The sequence below is a fragment of the Schistocerca americana genome, unplaced genomic scaffold (assembly GCF_021461395.2).
Source record: "Schistocerca americana isolate TAMUIC-IGC-003095 unplaced genomic scaffold, iqSchAmer2.1 HiC_scaffold_469, whole genome shotgun sequence".
In the NCBI taxonomy this organism is placed as follows: domain Eukaryota; kingdom Metazoa; phylum Arthropoda; class Insecta; order Orthoptera; family Acrididae; genus Schistocerca; species Schistocerca americana.
The window spans coordinates 65,985-86,930 of NW_025726202.1; the positions used below are offsets into that span (position 1 = coordinate 65,985).

Here is a 20,946-nt window from a genome sequence, read left to right on the forward strand (position 1 = left end):
TTCGTTTTTGGTGCTGCTGTGCGGTAATGGTACGGTCCAGCACGCTGACCCCCCTCTTGCTCTCGGTACGCAAAGGCGCGAACATGCGGCCACAGTCAAATGAAAGGGTCCGTTGTGTGTTTGTTGATGTGGCCTCTCCCAGTCGTTTCTAGCGCCTGTCCTCTACATATACGCCCATTTGCAAGCGTCAGCTTTTGCGTCAGCCGAGCAAAGTCGAGACAAGTCGACACATGGGGACACACGATGCTGTGAATCGTAATCCGCACTAGCCTACGAGGGGAGAAGGGAAACCATTCGTACCGTTGAAAACACTCTCCTGGGTAAAGGAGACAACTTCCGTGCGATGTCCGGGCTTCGAACCCGGAGCAGCTACTTGGGAAGCAACCATGCTGACCGACACACCACCACCGCCTTCTGCTACGCGCTGCTTGCGCCGTGATGTGTCGCCTTCCCTCCTGGCGCCAGAGGCCGAAGGCGATAGCGCTGCAGGCGCTCAACGCCGAGTGCGACGCGAGCACCACTGAACCCGATTTCCTGGTGCTGCTAGGGCGACATACCGTAACTAGGCGCAGAACTGACTTTCTCTGATAAATTGGCCCTTTAATGCGCATCAGGGCGAACACGAAATTTCTAATATGAAGTACTCACTGACGATCCAAAGGCGTTTCAGTATGCATGCGTCGGTACCACCGGGGCAGAGCCTAAGTATTGTAAAGTGAAGGCCGACAGTTAGAGCCTCACATGAAGTATTTCATTGGCTTCCCACGAGTGCGTAATGCAAAGCGTGGCTGTTGCTAGGAAACGGTCTTATTCGCCGTTCGTTAATATCTAGTTTTCTTTGCATCAATGTGAAAATGTTCCTATTACTAAATACAGTTTTGCTAGTTACAGTTCAAACTGGAAGCGACGGAAGAAAGCGGTCCAATGCGCCACATTGGTTCCCGAAAGCGAGGGTGCGTTTAGTACGCCACATCTGACATTGCGTCTTACATATTATTAAACTCACATAATTCCATTCTACCGAAAAAAGAAAGAGGTTTCGGAGTGAGGCTCCTGAGATCTTGCTAGAGATGGAAGTCACTGGAGCGCTTGTCTCGCACGTCAGATTGGCCGAGCGGTCTAAGGCGCCAGATTTAAGCTCTGGTTCCCGTAAGGGAGCGTGGGTTCGAACCCCACATCTGACAATGCATTTTAAACATTCTGAAACTAACATACTCCCTTCATCTTATAGAACAAGTACATTACGCACAAACACGCCGTGGAGATTTTACTAGAGACGACAGTGACAGCAGTGCAGGCGTCGCACGTCCGATAGCTCGAGCGGCCGAAAACAAATAGCGGAACATATTTTTCTCGTGCCGAGTTTTAGCTCTTCTCACGGACGTTTCCGTGGTCGTTGTGTTGTGGCTCAGGGCTATTCCATTTTCCTTCCCTAAAAGGCAACGCGAGAGACTGTCAGGCAAATCCCAAGTGATCTGTACACGGACTAAGACGTCCGCACGTCTGGCAACATTCTCGCCAACTTGTATGCCGTGCCAACGACACGGGTTCATGTCCGATTACCGAAATTAGGCAGCGTTGGCCGTGGTTAGTGCTCGGCTGGGGACGAACTGGGAAGTCCGCGTGTCTTGGTTTCTTCAGTTTTGCCTTTTTCCTTCGTTTTTGGTGCTGCTGTGCGGTAATGGTACGGTCCAGCACGCTGACCCCCCTCTTGCTCTCGGTACGCAAAGGCGCGAACATGCGGCCACAGTCAAATGAAAGGGTCCGTTGTGTGTTTGTTGATGTGGCCTCTCCCAGTCGTTTCTAGCGCCTGTCCTCTACATATACGCCCATTTGCAAGCGTCAGCTTTTGCGTCAGCCGAGCAAAGTCGAGACAAGTCGACACATGGGGACACACGATGCTGTGAATCGTAATCCGCACTAGCCTACGAGGGGAGAAGGGAAACCATTCGTACCGTTGAAAACACTCTCCTGGGTAAAGGAGACAACTTCCGTGCGATGTCCGGGCTTCGAACCCGGAGCAGCTACTTGGGAAGCAACCATGCTGACCGACACACCACCACCGCCTTCTGCTACGCGCTGCTTGCGCCGTGATGTGTCGCCTTCCCTCCTGGCGCCAGAGGCCGAAGGCGATAGCGCTGCAGGCGCTCAACGCCGAGTGCGACGCGAGCACCACTGAACCCGATTTCCTGGTGCTGCTAGGGCGACATACCGTAACTAGGCGCAGAACTGACTTTCTCTGATAAATTGGCCCTTTAATGCGCATCAGGGCGAACACGAAATTTCTAATATGAAGTACTCACTGACGATCCAAAGGCGTTTCAGTATGCATGCGTCGGTACCACCGGGGCAGAGCCTAAGTATTGTAAAGTGAAGGCCGACAGTTAGAGCCTCACATGAAGTATTTCATTGGCTTCCCACGAGTGCGTAATGCAAAGCGTGGCTGTTGCTAGGAAACGGTCTTATTCGCCGTTCGTTAATATCTAGTTTTCTTTGCATCAATGTGAAAATGTTCCTATTACTAAATACAGTTTTGCTAGTTACAGTTCAAACTGGAAGCGACGGAAGAAAGCGGTCCAATGCGCCACATTGGTTCCCGAAAGCGAGGGTGCGTTTAGTACGCCACATCTGACATTGCGTCTTACATATTATTAAACTCACATAATTCCATTCTACCGAAAAAAGAAAGAGGTTTCGGAGTGAGGCTCCTGAGATCTTGCTAGAGATGGAAGTCACTGGAGCGCTTGTCTCGCACGTCAGATTGGCCGAGCGGTCTAAGGCGCCAGATTTAAGCTCTGGTTCCCGTAAGGGAGCGTGGGTTCGAACCCCACATCTGACAATGCATTTTAAACATTCTGAAACTAACATACTCCCTTCATCTTATAGAACAAGTACATTACGCACAAACACGCCGTGGAGATTTTACTAGAGACGACAGTGACAGCAGTGCAGGCGTCGCACGTCCGATAGCTCGAGCGGCCGAAAACAAATAGCGGAACATATTTTTCTCGTGCCGAGTTTTAGCTCTTCTCACGGACGTTTCCGTGGTCGTTGTGTTGTGGCTCAGGGCTATTCCATTTTCCTTCCCTAAAAGGCAACGCGAGAGACTGTCAGGCAAATCCCAAGTGATCTGTACACGGACTAAGACGTCCGCACGTCTGGCAACATTCTCGCCAACTTGTATGCCGTGCCAACGACACGGGTTCATGTCCGATTACCGAAATTAGGCAGCGTTGGCCGTGGTTAGTGCTCGGCTGGGGACGAACTGGGAAGTCCGCGTGTCTTGGTTTCTTCAGTTTTGCCTTTTTCCTTCGTTTTTGGTGCTGCTGTGCGGTAATGGTACGGTCCAGCACGCTGACCCCCCTCTTGCTCTCGGTACGCAAAGGCGCGAACATGCGGCCACAGTCAAATGAAAGGGTCCGTTGTGTGTTTGTTGATGTGGCCTCTCCCAGTCGTTTCTAGCGCCTGTCCTCTACATATACGCCCATTTGCAAGCGTCAGCTTTTGCGTCAGCCGAGCAAAGTCGAGACAAGTCGACACATGGGGACACACGATGCTGTGAATCGTAATCCGCACTAGCCTACGAGGGGAGAAGGGAAACCATTCGTACCGTTGAAAACACTCTCCTGGGTAAAGGAGACAACTTCCGTGCGATGTCCGGGCTTCGAACCCGGAGCAGCTACTTGGGAAGCAACCATGCTGACCGACACACCACCACCGCCTTCTGCTACGCGCTGCTTGCGCCGTGATGTGTCGCCTTCCCTCCTGGCGCCAGAGGCCGAAGGCGATAGCGCTGCAGGCGCTCAACGCCGAGTGCGACGCGAGCACCACTGAACCCGATTTCCTGGTGCTGCTAGGGCGACATACCGTAACTAGGCGCAGAACTGACTTTCTCTGATAAATTGGCCCTTTAATGCGCATCAGGGCGAACACGAAATTTCTAATATGAAGTACTCACTGACGATCCAAAGGCGTTTCAGTATGCATGCGTCGGTACCACCGGGGCAGAGCCTAAGTATTGTAAAGTGAAGGCCGACAGTTAGAGCCTCACATGAAGTATTTCATTGGCTTCCCACGAGTGCGTAATGCAAAGCGTGGCTGTTGCTAGGAAACGGTCTTATTCGCCGTTCGTTAATATCTAGTTTTCTTTGCATCAATGTGAAAATGTTCCTATTACTAAATACAGTTTTGCTAGTTACAGTTCAAACTGGAAGCGACGGAAGAAAGCGGTCCAATGCGCCACATTGGTTCCCGAAAGCGAGGGTGCGTTTAGTACGCCACATCTGACATTGCGTCTTACATATTATTAAACTCACATAATTCCATTCTACCGAAAAAAGAAAGAGGTTTCGGAGTGAGGCTCCTGAGATCTTGCTAGAGATGGAAGTCACTGGAGCGCTTGTCTCGCACGTCAGATTGGCCGAGCGGTCTAAGGCGCCAGATTTAAGCTCTGGTTCCCGTAAGGGAGCGTGGGTTCGAACCCCACATCTGACAATGCATTTTAAACATTCTGAAACTAACATACTCCCTTCATCTTATAGAACAAGTACATTACGCACAAACACGCCGTGGAGATTTTACTAGAGACGACAGTGACAGCAGTGCAGGCGTCGCACGTCCGATAGCTCGAGCGGCCGAAAACAAATAGCGGAACATATTTTTCTCGTGCCGAGTTTTAGCTCTTCTCACGGACGTTTCCGTGGTCGTTGTGTTGTGGCTCAGGGCTATTCCATTTTCCTTCCCTAAAAGGCAACGCGAGAGACTGTCAGGCAAATCCCAAGTGATCTGTACACGGACTAAGACGTCCGCACGTCTGGCAACATTCTCGCCAACTTGTATGCCGTGCCAACGACACGGGTTCATGTCCGATTACCGAAATTAGGCAGCGTTGGCCGTGGTTAGTGCTCGGCTGGGGACGAACTGGGAAGTCCGCGTGTCTTGGTTTCTTCAGTTTTGCCTTTTTCCTTCGTTTTTGGTGCTGCTGTGCGGTAATGGTACGGTCCAGCACGCTGACCCCCCTCTTGCTCTCGGTACGCAAAGGCGCGAACATGCGGCCACAGTCAAATGAAAGGGTCCGTTGTGTGTTTGTTGATGTGGCCTCTCCCAGTCGTTTCTAGCGCCTGTCCTCTACATATACGCCCATTTGCAAGCGTCAGCTTTTGCGTCAGCCGAGCAAAGTCGAGACAAGTCGACACATGGGGACACACGATGCTGTGAATCGTAATCCGCACTAGCCTACGAGGAGAGAAGGGAAACCATTCGTACCGTTGAAAACACTCTCCTGGGTAAAGGAGACAACTTCCGTGCGATGTCCGGGCTTCGAACCCGGAGCAGCTACTTGGGAAGCAACCATGCTGACCGACACACCACCACCGCCTTCTGCTACGCGCTGCTTGCGCCGTGATGTGTCGCCTTCCCTCCTGGCGCCAGAGGCCGAAGGCGATAGCGCTGCAGGCGCTCAACGCCGAGTGCGACGCGAGCACCACTGAACCCGATTTCCTGGTGCTGCTAGGGCGACATACCGTAACTAGGCGCAGAACTGACTTTCTCTGATAAATTGGCCCTTTAATGCGCATCAGGGCGAACACGAAATTTCTAATATGAAGTACTCACTGACGATCCAAAGGCGTTTCAGTATGCATGCGTCGGTACCACCGGGGCAGAGCCTAAGTATTGTAAAGTGAAGGCCGACAGTTAGAGCCTCACATGAAGTATTTCATTGGCTTCCCACGAGTGCGTAATGCAAAGCGTGGCTGTTGCTAGGAAACGGTCTTATTCGCCGTTCGTTAATATCTAGTTTTCTTTGCATCAATGTGAAAATGTTCCTATTACTAAATACAGTTTTGCTAGTTACAGTTCAAACTGGAAGCGACGGAAGAAAGCGGTCCAATGCGCCACATTGGTTCCCGAAAGCGAGGGTGCGTTTAGTACGCCACATCTGACATTGCGTCTTACATATTATTAAACTCACATAATTCCATTCTACCGAAAAAAGGAAGAGGTTTCGGAGTGAGGCTCCTGAGATCTTGCTAGAGATGGAAGTCACTGGAGCGCTTGTCTCGCACGTCAGATTGGCCGAGCGGTCTAAGGCGCCAGATTTAAGCTCTGGTTCCCGTAAGGGAGCGTGGGTTCGAACCCCACATCTGACAATGCATTTTAAACATTCTGAAACTAACATACTCCCTTCATCTTATAGAACAAGTACATTACGCACAAACACGCCGTGGAGATTTTACTAGAGACGACAGTGACAGCAGTGCAGGCGTCGCACGTCCGATAGCTCGAGCGGCCGAAAACAAATAGCGGAACATATTTTTCTCGTGCCGAGTTTTAGCTCTTCTCACGGACGTTTCCGTGGTCGTTGTGTTGTGGCTCAGGGCTATTCCATTTTCCTTCCCTAAAAGGCAACGCGAGAGACTGTCAGGCAAATCCCAAGTGATCTGTACACGGACTAAGACGTCCGCACGTCTGGCAACATTCTCGCCAACTTGTATGCCGTGCCAACGACACGGGTTCATGTCCGATTACCGAAATTAGGCAGCGTTGGCCGTGGTTAGTGCTCGGCTGGGGACGAACTGGGAAGTCCGCGTGTCTTGGTTTCTTCAGTTTTGCCTTTTTCCTTCGTTTTTGGTGCTGCTGTGCGGTAATGGTACGGTCCAGCACGCTGACCCCCCTCTTGCTCTCGGTACGCAAAGGCGCGAACATGCGGCCACAGTCAAATGAAAGGGTCCGTTGTGTGTTTGTTGATGTGGCCTCTCCCAGTCGTTTCTAGCGCCTGTCCTCTACATATACGCCCATTTGCAAGCGTCAGCTTTTGCGTCAGCCGAGCAAAGTCGAGACAAGTCGACACATGGGGACACACGATGCTGTGAATCGTAATCCGCACTAGCCTACGAGGAGAGAAGGGAAACCATTCGTACCGTTGAAAACACTCTCCTGGGTAAAGGAGACAACTTCCGTGCGATGTCCGGGCTTCGAACCCGGAGCAGCTACTTGGGAAGCAACCATGCTGACCGACACACCACCACCGCCTTCTGCTACGCGCTGCTTGCGCCGTGATGTGTCGCCTTCCCTCCTGGCGCCAGAGGCCGAAGGCGATAGCGCTGCAGGCGCTCAACGCCGAGTGCGACGCGAGCACCACTGAACCCGATTTCCTGGTGCTGCTAGGGCGACATACCGTAACTAGGCGCAGAACTGACTTTCTCTGATAAATTGGCCCTTTAATGCGCATCAGGGCGAACACGAAATTTCTAATATGAAGTACTCACTGACGATCCAAAGGCGTTTCAGTATGCATGCGTCGGTACCACCGGGGCAGAGCCTAAGTATTGTAAAGTGAAGGCCGACAGTTAGAGCCTCACATGAAGTATTTCATTGGCTTCCCACGAGTGCGTAATGCAAAGCGTGGCTGTTGCTAGGAAACGGTCTTATTCGCCGTTCGTTAATATCTAGTTTTCTTTGCATCAATGTGAAAATGTTCCTATTACTAAATACAGTTTTGCTAGTTACAGTTCAAACTGGAAGCGACGGAAGAAAGCGGTCCAATGCGCCACATTGGTTCCCGAAAGCGAGGGTGCGTTTAGTACGCCACATCTGACATTGCGTCTTACATATTATTAAACTCACATAATTCCATTCTACCGAAAAAAGAAAGAGGTTTCGGAGTGAGGCTCCTGAGATCTTGCTAGAGATGGAAGTCACTGGAGCGCTTGTCTCGCACGTCAGATTGGCCGAGCGGTCTAAGGCGCCAGATTTAAGCTCTGGTTCCCGTAAGGGAGCGTGGGTTCGAACCCCACATCTGACAATGCATTTTAAACATTCTGAAACTAACATACTCCCTTCATCTTATAGAACAAGTACATTACGCACAAACACGCCGTGGAGATTTTACTAGAGACGACAGTGACAGCAGTGCAGGCGTCGCACGTCCGATAGCTCGAGCGGCCGAAAACAAATAGCGGAACATATTTTTCTCGTGCCGAGTTTTAGCTCTTCTCACGGACGTTTCCGTGGTCGTTGTGTTGTGGCTCAGGGCTATTCCATTTTCCTTCCCTAAAAGGCAACGCGAGAGACTGTCAGGCAAATCCCAAGTGATCTGTACACGGACTAAGACGTCCGCACGTCTGGCAACATTCTCGCCAACTTGTATGCCGTGCCAACGACACGGGTTCATGTCCGATTACCGAAATTAGGCAGCGTTGGCCGTGGTTAGTGCTCGGCTGGGGACGAACTGGGAAGTCCGCGTGTCTTGGTTTCTTCAGTTTTGCCTTTTTCCTTCGTTTTTGGTGCTGCTGTGCGGTAATGGTACGGTCCAGCACGCTGACCCCCCTCTTGCTCTCGGTACGCAAAGGCGCGAACATGCGGCCACAGTCAAATGAAAGGGTCCGTTGTGTGTTTGTTGATGTGGCCTCTCCCAGTCGTTTCTAGCGCCTGTCCTCTACATATACGCCCATTTGCAAGCGTCAGCTTTTGCGTCAGCCGAGCAAAGTCGAGACAAGTCGACACATGGGGACACACGATGCTGTGAATCGTAATCCGCACTAGCCTACGAGGGGAGAAGGGAAACCATTCGTACCGTTGAAAACACTCTCCTGGGTAAAGGAGACAACTTCCGTGCGATGTCCGGGCTTCGAACCCGGAGCAGCTACTTGGGAAGCAACCATGCTGACCGACACACCACCACCGCCTTCTGCTACGCGCTGCTTGCGCCGTGATGTGTCGCCTTCCCTCCTGGCGCCAGAGGCCGAAGGCGATAGCGCTGCAGGCGCTCAACGCCGAGTGCGACGCGAGCACCACTGAACCCGATTTCCTGGTGCTGCTAGGGCGACATACCGTAACTAGGCGCAGAACTGACTTTCTCTGATAAATTGGCCCTTTAATGCGCATCAGGGCGAACACGAAATTTCTAATATGAAGTACTCACTGACGATCCAAAGGCGTTTCAGTATGCATGCGTCGGTACCACCGGGGCAGAGCCTAAGTATTGTAAAGTGAAGGCCGACAGTTAGAGCCTCACATGAAGTATTTCATTGGCTTCCCACGAGTGCGTAATGCAAAGCGTGGCTGTTGCTAGGAAACGGTCTTATTCGCCGTTCGTTAATATCTAGTTTTCTTTGCATCAATGTGAAAATGTTCCTATTACTAAATACAGTTTTGCTAGTTACAGTTCAAACTGGAAGCGACGGAAGAAAGCGGTCCAATGCGCCACATTGGTTCCCGAAAGCGAGGGTGCGTTTAGTACGCCACATCTGACATTGCGTCTTACATATTATTAAACTCACATAATTCCATTCTACCGAAAAAAGAAAGAGGTTTCGGAGTGAGGCTCCTGAGATCTTGCTAGAGATGGAAGTCACTGGAGCGCTTGTCTCGCACGTCAGATTGGCCGAGCGGTCTAAGGCGCCAGATTTAAGCTCTGGTTCCCGTAAGGGAGCGTGGGTTCGAACCCCACATCTGACAATGCATTTTAAACATTCTGAAACTAACATACTCCCTTCATCTTATAGAACAAGTACATTACGCACAAACACGCCGTGGAGATTTTACTAGAGACGACAGTGACAGCAGTGCAGGCGTCGCACGTCCGATAGCTCGAGCGGCCGAAAACAAATAGCGGAACATATTTTTCTCGTGCCGAGTTTTAGCTCTTCTCACGGACGTTTCCGTGGTCGTTGTGTTGTGGCTCAGGGCTATTCCATTTTCCTTCCCTAAAAGGCAACGCGAGAGACTGTCAGGCAAATCCCAAGTGATCTGTACACGGACTAAGACGTCCGCACGTCTGGCAACATTCTCGCCAACTTGTATGCCGTGCCAACGACACGGGTTCATGTCCGATTACCGAAATTAGGCAGCGTTGGCCGTGGTTAGTGCTCGGCTGGGGACGAACTGGGAAGTCCGCGTGTCTTGGTTTCTTCAGTTTTGCCTTTTTCCTTCGTTTTTGGTGCTGCTGTGCGGTAATGGTACGGTCCAGCACGCTGACCCCCCTCTTGCTCTCGGTACGCAAAGGCGCGAACATGCGGCCACAGTCAAATGAAAGGGTCCGTTGTGTGTTTGTTGATGTGGCCTCTCCCAGTCGTTTCTAGCGCCTGTCCTCTACATATACGCCCATTTGCAAGCGTCAGCTTTTGCGTCAGCCGAGCAAAGTCGAGACAAGTCGACACATGGGGACACACGATGCTGTGAATCGTAATCCGCACTAGCCTACGAGGAGAGAAGGGAAACCATTCGTACCGTTGAAAACACTCTCCTGGGTAAAGGAGACAACTTCCGTGCGATGTCCGGGCTTCGAACCCGGAGCAGCTACTTGGGAAGCAACCATGCTGACCGACACACCACCACCGCCTTCTGCTACGCGCTGCTTGCGCCGTGATGTGTCGCCTTCCCTCCTGGCGCCAGAGGCCGAAGGCGATAGCGCTGCAGGCGCTCAACGCCGAGTGCGACGCGAGCACCACTGAACCCGATTTCCTGGTGCTGCTAGGGCGACATACCGTAACTAGGCGCAGAACTGACTTTCTCTGATAAATTGGCCCTTTAATGCGCATCAGGGCGAACACGAAATTTCTAATATGAAGTACTCACTGACGATCCAAAGGCGTTTCAGTATGCATGCGTCGGTACCACCGGGGCAGAGCCTAAGTATTGTAAAGTGAAGGCCGACAGTTAGAGCCTCACATGAAGTATTTCATTGGCTTCCCACGAGTGCGTAATGCAAAGCGTGGCTGTTGCTAGGAAACGGTCTTATTCGCCGTTCGTTAATATCTAGTTTTCTTTGCATCAATGTGAAAATGTTCCTATTACTAAATACAGTTTTGCTAGTTACAGTTCAAACTGGAAGCGACGGAAGAAAGCGGTCCAATGCGCCACATTGGTTCCCGAAAGCGAGGGTGCGTTTAGTACGCCACATCTGACATTGCGTCTTACATATTATTAAACTCACATAATTCCATTCTACCGAAAAAAGAAAGAGGTTTCGGAGTGAGGCTCCTGAGATCTTGCTAGAGATGGAAGTCACTGGAGCGCTTGTCTCGCACGTCAGATTGGCCGAGCGGTCTAAGGCGCCAGATTTAAGCTCTGGTTCCCGTAAGGGAGCGTGGGTTCGAACCCCACATCTGACAATGCATTTTAAACATTCTGAAACTAACATACTCCCTTCATCTTATAGAACAAGTACATTACGCACAAACACGCCGTGGAGATTTTACTAGAGACGACAGTGACAGCAGTGCAGGCGTCGCACGTCCGATAGCTCGAGCGGCCGAAAACAAATAGCGGAACATATTTTTCTCGTGCCGAGTTTTAGCTCTTCTCACGGACGTTTCCGTGGTCGTTGTGTTGTGGCTCAGGGCTATTCCATTTTCCTTCCCTAAAAGGCAACGCGAGAGACTGTCAGGCAAATCCCAAGTGATCTGTACACGGACTAAGACGTCCGCACGTCTGGCAACATTCTCGCCAACTTGTATGCCGTGCCAACGACACGGGTTCATGTCCGATTACCGAAATTAGGCAGCGTTGGCCGTGGTTAGTGCTCGGCTGGGGACGAACTGGGAAGTCCGCGTGTCTTGGTTTCTTCAGTTTTGCCTTTTTCCTTCGTTTTTGGTGCTGCTGTGCGGTAATGGTACGGTCCAGCACGCTGACCCCCCTCTTGCTCTCGGTACGCAAAGGCGCGAACATGCGGCCACAGTCAAATGAAAGGGTCCGTTGTGTGTTTGTTGATGTGGCCTCTCCCAGTCGTTTCTAGCGCCTGTCCTCTACATATACGCCCATTTGCAAGCGTCAGCTTTTGCGTCAGCCGAGCAAAGTCGAGACAAGTCGACACATGGGGACACACGATGCTGTGAATCGTAATCCGCACTAGCCTACGAGGGGAGAAGGGAAACCATTCGTACCGTTGAAAACACTCTCCTGGGTAAAGGAGACAACTTCCGTGCGATGTCCGGGCTTCGAACCCGGAGCAGCTACTTGGGAAGCAACCATGCTGACCGACACACCACCACCGCCTTCTGCTACGCGCTGCTTGCGCCGTGATGTGTCGCCTTCCCTCCTGGCGCCAGAGGCCGAAGGCGATAGCGCTGCAGGCGCTCAACGCCGAGTGCGACGCGAGCACCACTGAACCCGATTTCCTGGTGCTGCTAGGGCGACATACCGTAACTAGGCGCAGAACTGACTTTCTCTGATAAATTGGCCCTTTAATGCGCATCAGGGCGAACACGAAATTTCTAATATGAAGTACTCACTGACGATCCAAAGGCGTTTCAGTATGCATGCGTCGGTACCACCGGGGCAGAGCCTAAGTATTGTAAAGTGAAGGCCGACAGTTAGAGCCTCACATGAAGTATTTCATTGGCTTCCCACGAGTGCGTAATGCAAAGCGTGGCTGTTGCTAGGAAACGGTCTTATTCGCCGTTCGTTAATATCTAGTTTTCTTTGCATCAATGTGAAAATGTTCCTATTACTAAATACAGTTTTGCTAGTTACAGTTCAAACTGGAAGCGACGGAAGAAAGCGGTCCAATGCGCCACATTGGTTCCCGAAAGCGAGGGTGCGTTTAGTACGCCACATCTGACATTGCGTCTTACATATTATTAAACTCACATAATTCCATTCTACCGAAAAAAGAAAGAGGTTTCGGAGTGAGGCTCCTGAGATCTTGCTAGAGATGGAAGTCACTGGAGCGCTTGTCTCGCACGTCAGATTGGCCGAGCGGTCTAAGGCGCCAGATTTAAGCTCTGGTTCCCGTAAGGGAGCGTGGGTTCGAACCCCACATCTGACAATGCATTTTAAACATTCTGAAACTAACATACTCCCTTCATCTTATAGAACAAGTACATTACGCACAAACACGCCGTGGAGATTTTACTAGAGACGACAGTGACAGCAGTGCAGGCGTCGCACGTCCGATAGCTCGAGCGGCCGAAAACAAATAGCGGAACATATTTTTCTCGTGCCGAGTTTTAGCTCTTCTCACGGACGTTTCCGTGGTCGTTGTGTTGTGGCTCAGGGCTATTCCATTTTCCTTCCCTAAAAGGCAACGCGAGAGACTGTCAGGCAAATCCCAAGTGATCTGTACACGGACTAAGACGTCCGCACGTCTGGCAACATTCTCGCCAACTTGTATGCCGTGCCAACGACACGGGTTCATGTCCGATTACCGAAATTAGGCAGCGTTGGCCGTGGTTAGTGCTCGGCTGGGGACGAACTGGGAAGTCCGCGTGTCTTGGTTTCTTCAGTTTTGCCTTTTTCCTTCGTTTTTGGTGCTGCTGTGCGGTAATGGTACGGTCCAGCACGCTGACCCCCCTCTTGCTCTCGGTACGCAAAGGCGCGAACATGCGGCCACAGTCAAATGAAAGGGTCCGTTGTGTGTTTGTTGATGTGGCCTCTCCCAGTCGTTTCTAGCGCCTGTCCTCTACATATACGCCCATTTGCAAGCGTCAGCTTTTGCGTCAGCCGAGCAAAGTCGAGACAAGTCGACACATGGGGACACACGATGCTGTGAATCGTAATCCGCACTAGCCTACGAGGGGAGAAGGGAAACCATTCGTACCGTTGAAAACACTCTCCTGGGTAAAGGAGACAACTTCCGTGCGATGTCCGGGCTTCGAACCCGGAGCAGCTACTTGGGAAGCAACCATGCTGACCGACACACCACCACCGCCTTCTGCTACGCGCTGCTTGCGCCGTGATGTGTCGCCTTCCCTCCTGGCGCCAGAGGCCGAAGGCGATAGCGCTGCAGGCGCTCAACGCCGAGTGCGACGCGAGCACCACTGAACCCGATTTCCTGGTGCTGCTAGGGCGACATACCGTAACTAGGCGCAGAACTGACTTTCTCTGATAAATTGGCCCTTTAATGCGCATCAGGGCGAACACGAAATTTCTAATATGAAGTACTCACTGACGATCCAAAGGCGTTTCAGTATGCATGCGTCGGTACCACCGGGGCAGAGCCTAAGTATTGTAAAGTGAAGGCCGACAGTTAGAGCCTCACATGAAGTATTTCATTGGCTTCCCACGAGTGCGTAATGCAAAGCGTGGCTGTTGCTAGGAAACGGTCTTATTCGCCGTTCGTTAATATCTAGTTTTCTTTGCATCAATGTGAAAATGTTCCTATTACTAAATACAGTTTTGCTAGTTACAGTTCAAACTGGAAGCGACGGAAGAAAGCGGTCCAATGCGCCACATTGGTTCCCGAAAGCGAGGGTGCGTTTAGTACGCCACATCTGACATTGCGTCTTACATATTATTAAACTCACATAATTCCATTCTACCGAAAAAAGAAAGAGGTTTCGGAGTGAGGCTCCTGAGATCTTGCTAGAGATGGAAGTCACTGGAGCGCTTGTCTCGCACGTCAGATTGGCCGAGCGGTCTAAGGCGCCAGATTTAAGCTCTGGTTCCCGTAAGGGAGCGTGGGTTCGAACCCCACATCTGACAATGCATTTTAAACATTCTGAAACTAACATACTCCCTTCATCTTATAGAACAAGTACATTACGCACAAACACGCCGTGGAGATTTTACTAGAGACGACAGTGACAGCAGTGCAGGCGTCGCACGTCCGATAGCTCGAGCGGCCGAAAACAAATAGCGGAACATATTTTTCTCGTGCCGAGTTTTAGCTCTTCTCACGGACGTTTCCGTGGTCGTTGTGTTGTGGCTCAGGGCTATTCCATTTTCCTTCCCTAAAAGGCAACGCGAGAGACTGTCAGGCAAATCCCAAGTGATCTGTACACGGACTAAGACGTCCGCACGTCTGGCAACATTCTCGCCAACTTGTATGCCGTGCCAACGACACGGGTTCATGTCCGATTACCGAAATTAGGCAGCGTTGGCCGTGGTTAGTGCTCGGCTGGGGACGAACTGGGAAGTCCGCGTGTCTTGGTTTCTTCAGTTTTGCCTTTTTCCTTCGTTTTTGGTGCTGCTGTGCGGTAATGGTACGGTCCAGCACGCTGACCCCCCTCTTGCTCTCGGTACGCAAAGGCGCGAACATGCGGCCACAGTCAAATGAAAGGGTCCGTTGTGTGTTTGTTGATGTGGCCTCTCCCAGTCGTTTCTAGCGCCTGTCCTCTACATATACGCCCATTTGCAAGCGTCAGCTTTTGCGTCAGCCGAGCAAAGTCGAGACAAGTCGACACATGGGGACACACGATGCTGTGAATCGTAATCCGCACTAGCCTACGAGGGGAGAAGGGAAACCATTCGTACCGTTGAAAACACTCTCCTGGGTAAAGGAGACAACTTCCGTGCGATGTCCGGGCTTCGAACCCGGAGCAGCTACTTGGGAAGCAACCATGCTGACCGACACACCACCACCGCCTTCTGCTACGCGCTGCTTGCGCCGTGATGTGTCGCCTTCCCTCCTGGCGCCAGAGGCCGAAGGCGATAGCGCTGCAGGCGCTCAACGCCGAGTGCGACGCGAGCACCACTGAACCCGATTTCCTGGTGCTGCTAGGGCGACATACCGTAACTAGGCGCAGAACTGACTTTCTCTGATAAATTGGCCCTTTAATGCGCATCAGGGCGAACACGAAATTTCTAATATGAAGTACTCACTGACGATCCAAAGGCGTTTCAGTATGCATGCGTCGGTACCACCGGGGCAGAGCCTAAGTATTGTAAAGTGAAGGCCGACAGTTAGAGCCTCACATGAAGTATTTCATTGGCTTCCCACGAGTGCGTAATGCAAAGCGTGGCTGTTGCTAGGAAACGGTCTTATTCGCCGTTCGTTAATATCTAGTTTTCTTTGCATCAATGTGAAAATGTTCCTATTACTAAATACAGTTTTGCTAGTTACAGTTCAAACTGGAAGCGACGGAAGAAAGCGGTCCAATGCGCCACATTGGTTCCCGAAAGCGAGGGTGCGTTTAGTACGCCACATCTGACATTGCGTCTTACATATTATTAAACTCACATAATTCCATTCTACCGAAAAAAGAAAGAGGTTTCGGAGTGAGGCTCCTGAGATCTTGCTAGAGATGGAAGTCACTGGAGCGCTTGTCTCGCACGTCAGATTGGCCGAGCGGTCTAAGGCGCCAGATTTAAGCTCTGGTTCCCGTAAGGGAGCGTGGGTTCGAACCCCACATCTGACAATGCATTTTAAACATTCTGAAACTAACATACTCCCTTCATCTTATAGAACAAGTACATTACGCACAAACACGCCGTGGAGATTTTACTAGAGACGACAGTGACAGCAGTGCAGGCGTCGCACGTCCGATAGCTCGAGCGGCCGAAAACAAATAGCGGAACATATTTTTCTCGTGCCGAGTTTTAGCTCTTCTCACGGACGTTTCCGTGGTCGTTGTGTTGTGGCTCAGGGCTATTCCATTTTCCTTCCCTAAAAGGCAACGCGAGAGACTGTCAGGCAAATCCCAAGTGATCTGTACACGGACTAAGACGTCCGCACGTCTGGCAACATTCTCGCCAACTTGTATGCCGTGCCAACGACACGGGTTCATGTCCGATTACCGAAATTAGGCAGCGTTGGCCGTGGTTAGTGCTCGGCTGGGGACGAACTGGGAAGTCCGCGTGTCTTGGTTTCTTCAGTTTTGCCTTTTTCCTTCGTTTTTGGTGCTGCTGTGCGGTAATGGTACGGTCCAGCACGCTGACCCCCCTCTTGCTCTCGGTACGCAAAGGCGCGAACATGCGGCCACAGTCAAATGAAAGGGTCCGTTGTGTGTTTGTTGATGTGGCCTCTCCCAGTCGTTTCTAGCGCCTGTCCTCTACATATACGCCCATTTGCAAGCGTCAGCTTTTGCGTCAGCCGAGCAAAGTCGAGACAAGTCGACACATGGGGACACACGATGCTGTGAATCGTAATCCGCACTAGCCTACGAGGGGAGAAGGGAAACCATTCGTACCGTTGAAAACACTCTCCTGGGTAAAGGAGACAACTTCCGTGCGATGTCCGGGCTTCGAACCCGGAGCAGCTACTTGGGAAGCAACCATGCTGACCGACACACCACCACCGCCTTCTGCTACGCGCTGCTTGCGCCGTGATGTGTCGCCTTCCCTCCTGGCGCCAGAGGCCGAAGGCGATAGCGCTGCAGGCGCTCAACGCCGAGTGCGACGCGAGCACCACTGAACCCGATTTCCTGGTGCTGCTAGGGCGACATACCGTAACTAGGCGCAGAACTGACTTTCTCTGATAAATTGGCCCTTTAATGCGCATCAGGGCGAACACGAAATTTCTAATATGAAGTACTCACTGACGATCCAAAGGCGTTTCAGTATGCATGCGTCGGTACCACCGGGGCAGAGCCTAAGTATTGTAAAGTGAAGGCCGACAGTTAGAGCCTCACATGAAGTATTTCATTGGCTTCCCACGAGTGCGTAATGCAAAGCGTGGCTGTTGCTAGGAAACGGTCTTATTCGCCGTTCGTTAATATCTAGTTTTCTTTGCATCAATGTGAAAATGTTCCTATTACTAAATACAGTTTTGCTAGTTACAGTTCAAACTGGAAGCGACGGAAGAAAGCGGTCCAATGCGCCACATTGGTTCCCGAAAGCGAGGGTGCGTTTAGTACGCCACATCTGACATTGCGTCTTACATATTATTAAACTCACATAATTCCATTCTACCGAAAAAAGAAAGAGGTTTCGGAGTGAGGCTCCTGAGATCTTGCTAGAGATGGAAGTCACTGGAGCGCTTGTCTCGCACGTCAGATTGGCCGAGCGGTCTAAGGCGCCAGATTTAAGCTCTGGTTCCCGTAAGGGAGCGTGGGTTCGAACCCCACATCTGACAATGCATTTTAAACATTCTGAAACTAACATACTCCCTTCATCTTATAGAACAAGTACATTACGCACAAACACGCCGTGGAGATTTTACTAGAGACGACAGTGACAGCAGTGCAGGCGTCGCACGTCCGATAGCTCGAGCGGCCGAAAACAAATAGCGGAACATATTTTTCTCGTGCCGAGTTTTAGCTCTTCTCACGGACGTTTCCGTGGTCGTTGTGTTGTGGCTCAGGGCTATTCCATTTTCCTTCCCTAAAAGGCAACGCGAGAGACTGTCAGGCAAATCCCAAGTGATCTGTACACGGACTAAGACGTCCGCACGTCTGGCAACATTCTCGCCAACTTGTATGCCGTGCCAACGACACGGGTTCATGTCCGATTACCGAAATTAGGCAGCGTTGGCCGTGGTTAGTGCTCGGCTGGGGACGAACTGGGAAGTCCGCGTGTCTTGGTTTCTTCAGTTTTGCCTTTTTCCTTCGTTTTTGGTGCTGCTGTGCGGTAATGGTACGGTCCAGCACGCTGACCCCCCTCTTGCTCTCGGTACGCAAAGGCGCGAACATGCGGCCACAGTCAAATGAAAGGGTCCGTTGTGTGTTTGTTGATGTGGCCTCTCCCAGTCGTTTCTAGCGCCTGTCCTCTACATATACGCCCATTTGCAAGCGTCAGCTTTTGCGTCAGCCGAGCAAAGTCGAGACAAGTCGACACATGGGGACACACGATGCTGTGAATCGTAATCCGCACTAGCCTACGAGGGGAGAAGGGAAACCATTCGTACCGTTGAAAACACTCTCCTGGGTAAAGGAGACAACTTCCGTGCGATGTCCGGGCTTCGAACCCGGAGCAGCTACTTGGGAAGCAACCATGCTGACCGACACACCACCACCGCCTTCTGCTACGCGCTGCTTGCGCCGTGATGTGTCGCCTTCCCTCCTGGCGCCAGAGGCCGAAGGCGATAGCGCTGCAGGCGCTCAACGCCGAGTGCGACGCGAGCACCACTGAACCCGATTTCCTGGTGCTGCTAGGGCGACATACCGTAACTAGGCGCAGAACTGACTTTCTCTGATAAATTGGCCCTTTAATGCGCATCAGGGCGAACACGAAATTTCTAATATGAAGTACTCACTGACGATCCAAAGGCGTTTCAGTATGCATGCGTCGGTACCACCGGGGCAGAGCCTAAGTATTGTAAAGTGAAGGCCGACAGTTAGAGCCTCACATGAAGTATTTCATTGGCTTCCCACGAGTGCGTAATGCAAAGCGTGGCTGTTGCTAGGAAACGGTCTTATTCGCCGTTCGTTAATATCTAGTTTTCTTTGCATCAATGTGAAAATGTTCCTATTACTAAATACAGTTTTGCTAGTTACAGTTCAAACTGGAAGCGACGGAAGAAAGCGGTCCAATGCGCCACATTGGTTCCCGAAAGCGAGGGTGCGTTTAGTACGCCACATCTGACATTGCGTCTTACATATTATTAAACTCACATAATTCCATTCTACCGAAAAAAGAAAGAGGTTTCGGAGTGAGGCTCCTGAGATCTTGCTAGAGATGGAAGTCACTGGAGCGCTTGTCTCGCACGTCAGATTGGCCGAGCGGTCTAAGGCGCCAGATTTAAGCTCTGGTTCCCGTAAGGGAGCGTGGGTTCGAACCCCACATCTGACAATGCATTTTAAACATTCTGAAACTAACATACTCCCTTCATCTTATAGAACAAGTACATTACGCACAAACACGCCGTGGAGATTTTACTAGAGACGACAGTGACAGCAGTGCAGGCGTCGCACGTCCGATAGCTCGAGCGGCCGAAAACAAATAGCGGAACATATTTTTCTCGTGCCGAGTTTTAGCTCTTCTCACGGACGTTTCCGTGGTCGTTGTGTTGTGGCTCAGGGCTATTCCATTTTCCTTCCCTAAAAGGCAACGCGAGAGACTGTCAGGCAAATCCCAAGTGATCTGTACACGGACTAAGACGTCCGCACGTCTGGCAACATTCTCGCCAACTTGTATGCCGTGCCAACGACACGGGTTCATGTCCGATTACCGAAATTAGGCAGCGTTGGCCGTGGTTAGTGCTCGGCTGGGGACGAACTGGGAAGTCCGCGTGTCTTGGTTTCTTCAGTTTTGCCTTTTTCCTTCGTTTTTGGTGCTGCTGTGCGGTAATGGTACGGTCCAGCACGCTGACCCCCCTCTTGCTCTCGGTACGCAAAGGCGCGAACATGCGGCCACAGTCAAATGAAAGGGTCCGTTGTGTGTTTGTTGATGTGGCCTCTCCCAGTCGTTTCTAGCGCCTGTCCTCTACATATACGCCCATTTGCAAGCGTCAGCTTTTGCGTCAGCCGAGCAAAGTCGAGACAAGTCGACACATGGGGACACACGATGCTGTGAATCGTAATCCGCACTAGCCTACGAGGGGAGAAGGGAAACCATTCGTACCGTTGAAAACACTCTCCTGGGTAAAGGAGACAACTTCCGTGCGATGTCCGGGCTTCGAACCCGGAGCAGCTACTTGGGAAGCAACCATGCTGACCGACACACCACCACCGCCTTCTGCTACGCGCTGCTTGCGCCGTGATGTGTCGCCTTCCCTCCTGGCGCCAGAGGCCGAAGGCGATAGCGCTGCAGGCGCTCAACGCCGAGTGCGACGCGAGCACCACTGAACCCGATTTCCTGGTGCTGCTAGGGCGACATACCGTAACTAGGCGCAGAACTGACTTTCTCTGATAAATTGGCCCTTTAATGCGCATCAGGGCGAACACGAAATTTCTAATATGAAGTACTCACTGACGATCCAAAGGCGTTTCAGTATGCATGCGTCGGTACCACCGGGGCAGAGCCTAAGTATTGTAAAGTGAAGGCCGACAGTTAGAGCCTCACATGAAGTATTTCATTGGCTTCCCACGAGTGCGTAATGCAAAGCGTGGCTGTTGCTAGGAAACGGTCTTATTCGCCGTTCGTTAATATCTAGTTTTCTTTGCATCAATGTGAAAATGTTCCTATTACTAAATACAGTTTTGCTAGTTACAGTTCAAACTGGAAGCGACGGAAGAAAGCGGTCCAATGCGCCACATTGGTTCCCGAAAGCGAGGGTGCGTTTAGTACGCCACATCTGACATTGCGTCTTACATATTATTAAACTCACATAATTCCATTCTACCGAAAAAAGAAAGAGGTTTCGGAGTGAGGCTCCTGAGATCTTGCTAGAGATGGAAGTCACTGGAG

The 20,946-nt window shown here is 51.3% G+C and overlaps 12 non-coding genes across 12 annotated transcripts; all 12 read left to right on the forward strand.

The window, feature by feature from the left end:
* The first annotated feature begins 1,100 nt into the window (after positions 1 to 1,100).
* Trnal-uaa lies at positions 1,101 to 1,184 on the forward strand. The gene has a single exon. It is a non-coding gene; the product is annotated as a tRNA-Leu (tRNA).
* A 1,571-nt stretch (positions 1,185 to 2,755) lies between these two features.
* Trnal-uaa lies at positions 2,756 to 2,839 on the forward strand. The gene has a single exon. It is a non-coding gene; the product is annotated as a tRNA-Leu (tRNA).
* A 1,571-nt stretch (positions 2,840 to 4,410) lies between these two features.
* On the forward strand, positions 4,411 to 4,494 carry Trnal-uaa. Its single transcript has one exon. It is a non-coding gene; the product is annotated as a tRNA-Leu (tRNA).
* A 1,571-nt stretch (positions 4,495 to 6,065) lies between these two features.
* Positions 6,066 to 6,149, forward strand: Trnal-uaa. The gene has a single exon. It is a non-coding gene; the product is annotated as a tRNA-Leu (tRNA).
* A 1,571-nt stretch (positions 6,150 to 7,720) lies between these two features.
* On the forward strand, positions 7,721 to 7,804 carry Trnal-uaa. Its single transcript has one exon. It is a non-coding gene; the product is annotated as a tRNA-Leu (tRNA).
* Positions 7,805 to 9,375: 1,571 nt separating this feature from the next.
* Positions 9,376 to 9,459, forward strand: Trnal-uaa. Its single transcript has one exon. It is a non-coding gene; the product is annotated as a tRNA-Leu (tRNA).
* Positions 9,460 to 11,030: 1,571 nt separating this feature from the next.
* On the forward strand, positions 11,031 to 11,114 carry Trnal-uaa. The gene has a single exon. It is a non-coding gene; the product is annotated as a tRNA-Leu (tRNA).
* A 1,571-nt stretch (positions 11,115 to 12,685) lies between these two features.
* Positions 12,686 to 12,769, forward strand: Trnal-uaa. Its single transcript has one exon. It is a non-coding gene; the product is annotated as a tRNA-Leu (tRNA).
* Positions 12,770 to 14,340: 1,571 nt separating this feature from the next.
* On the forward strand, positions 14,341 to 14,424 carry Trnal-uaa. Its single transcript has one exon. It is a non-coding gene; the product is annotated as a tRNA-Leu (tRNA).
* Positions 14,425 to 15,995: 1,571 nt separating this feature from the next.
* Positions 15,996 to 16,079, forward strand: Trnal-uaa. The gene has a single exon. It is a non-coding gene; the product is annotated as a tRNA-Leu (tRNA).
* A 1,571-nt stretch (positions 16,080 to 17,650) lies between these two features.
* Trnal-uaa lies at positions 17,651 to 17,734 on the forward strand. Its single transcript has one exon. It is a non-coding gene; the product is annotated as a tRNA-Leu (tRNA).
* Positions 17,735 to 19,305: 1,571 nt separating this feature from the next.
* On the forward strand, positions 19,306 to 19,389 carry Trnal-uaa. The gene has a single exon. It is a non-coding gene; the product is annotated as a tRNA-Leu (tRNA).
* Positions 19,390 to 20,946: the final 1,557 nt, after the last annotated feature.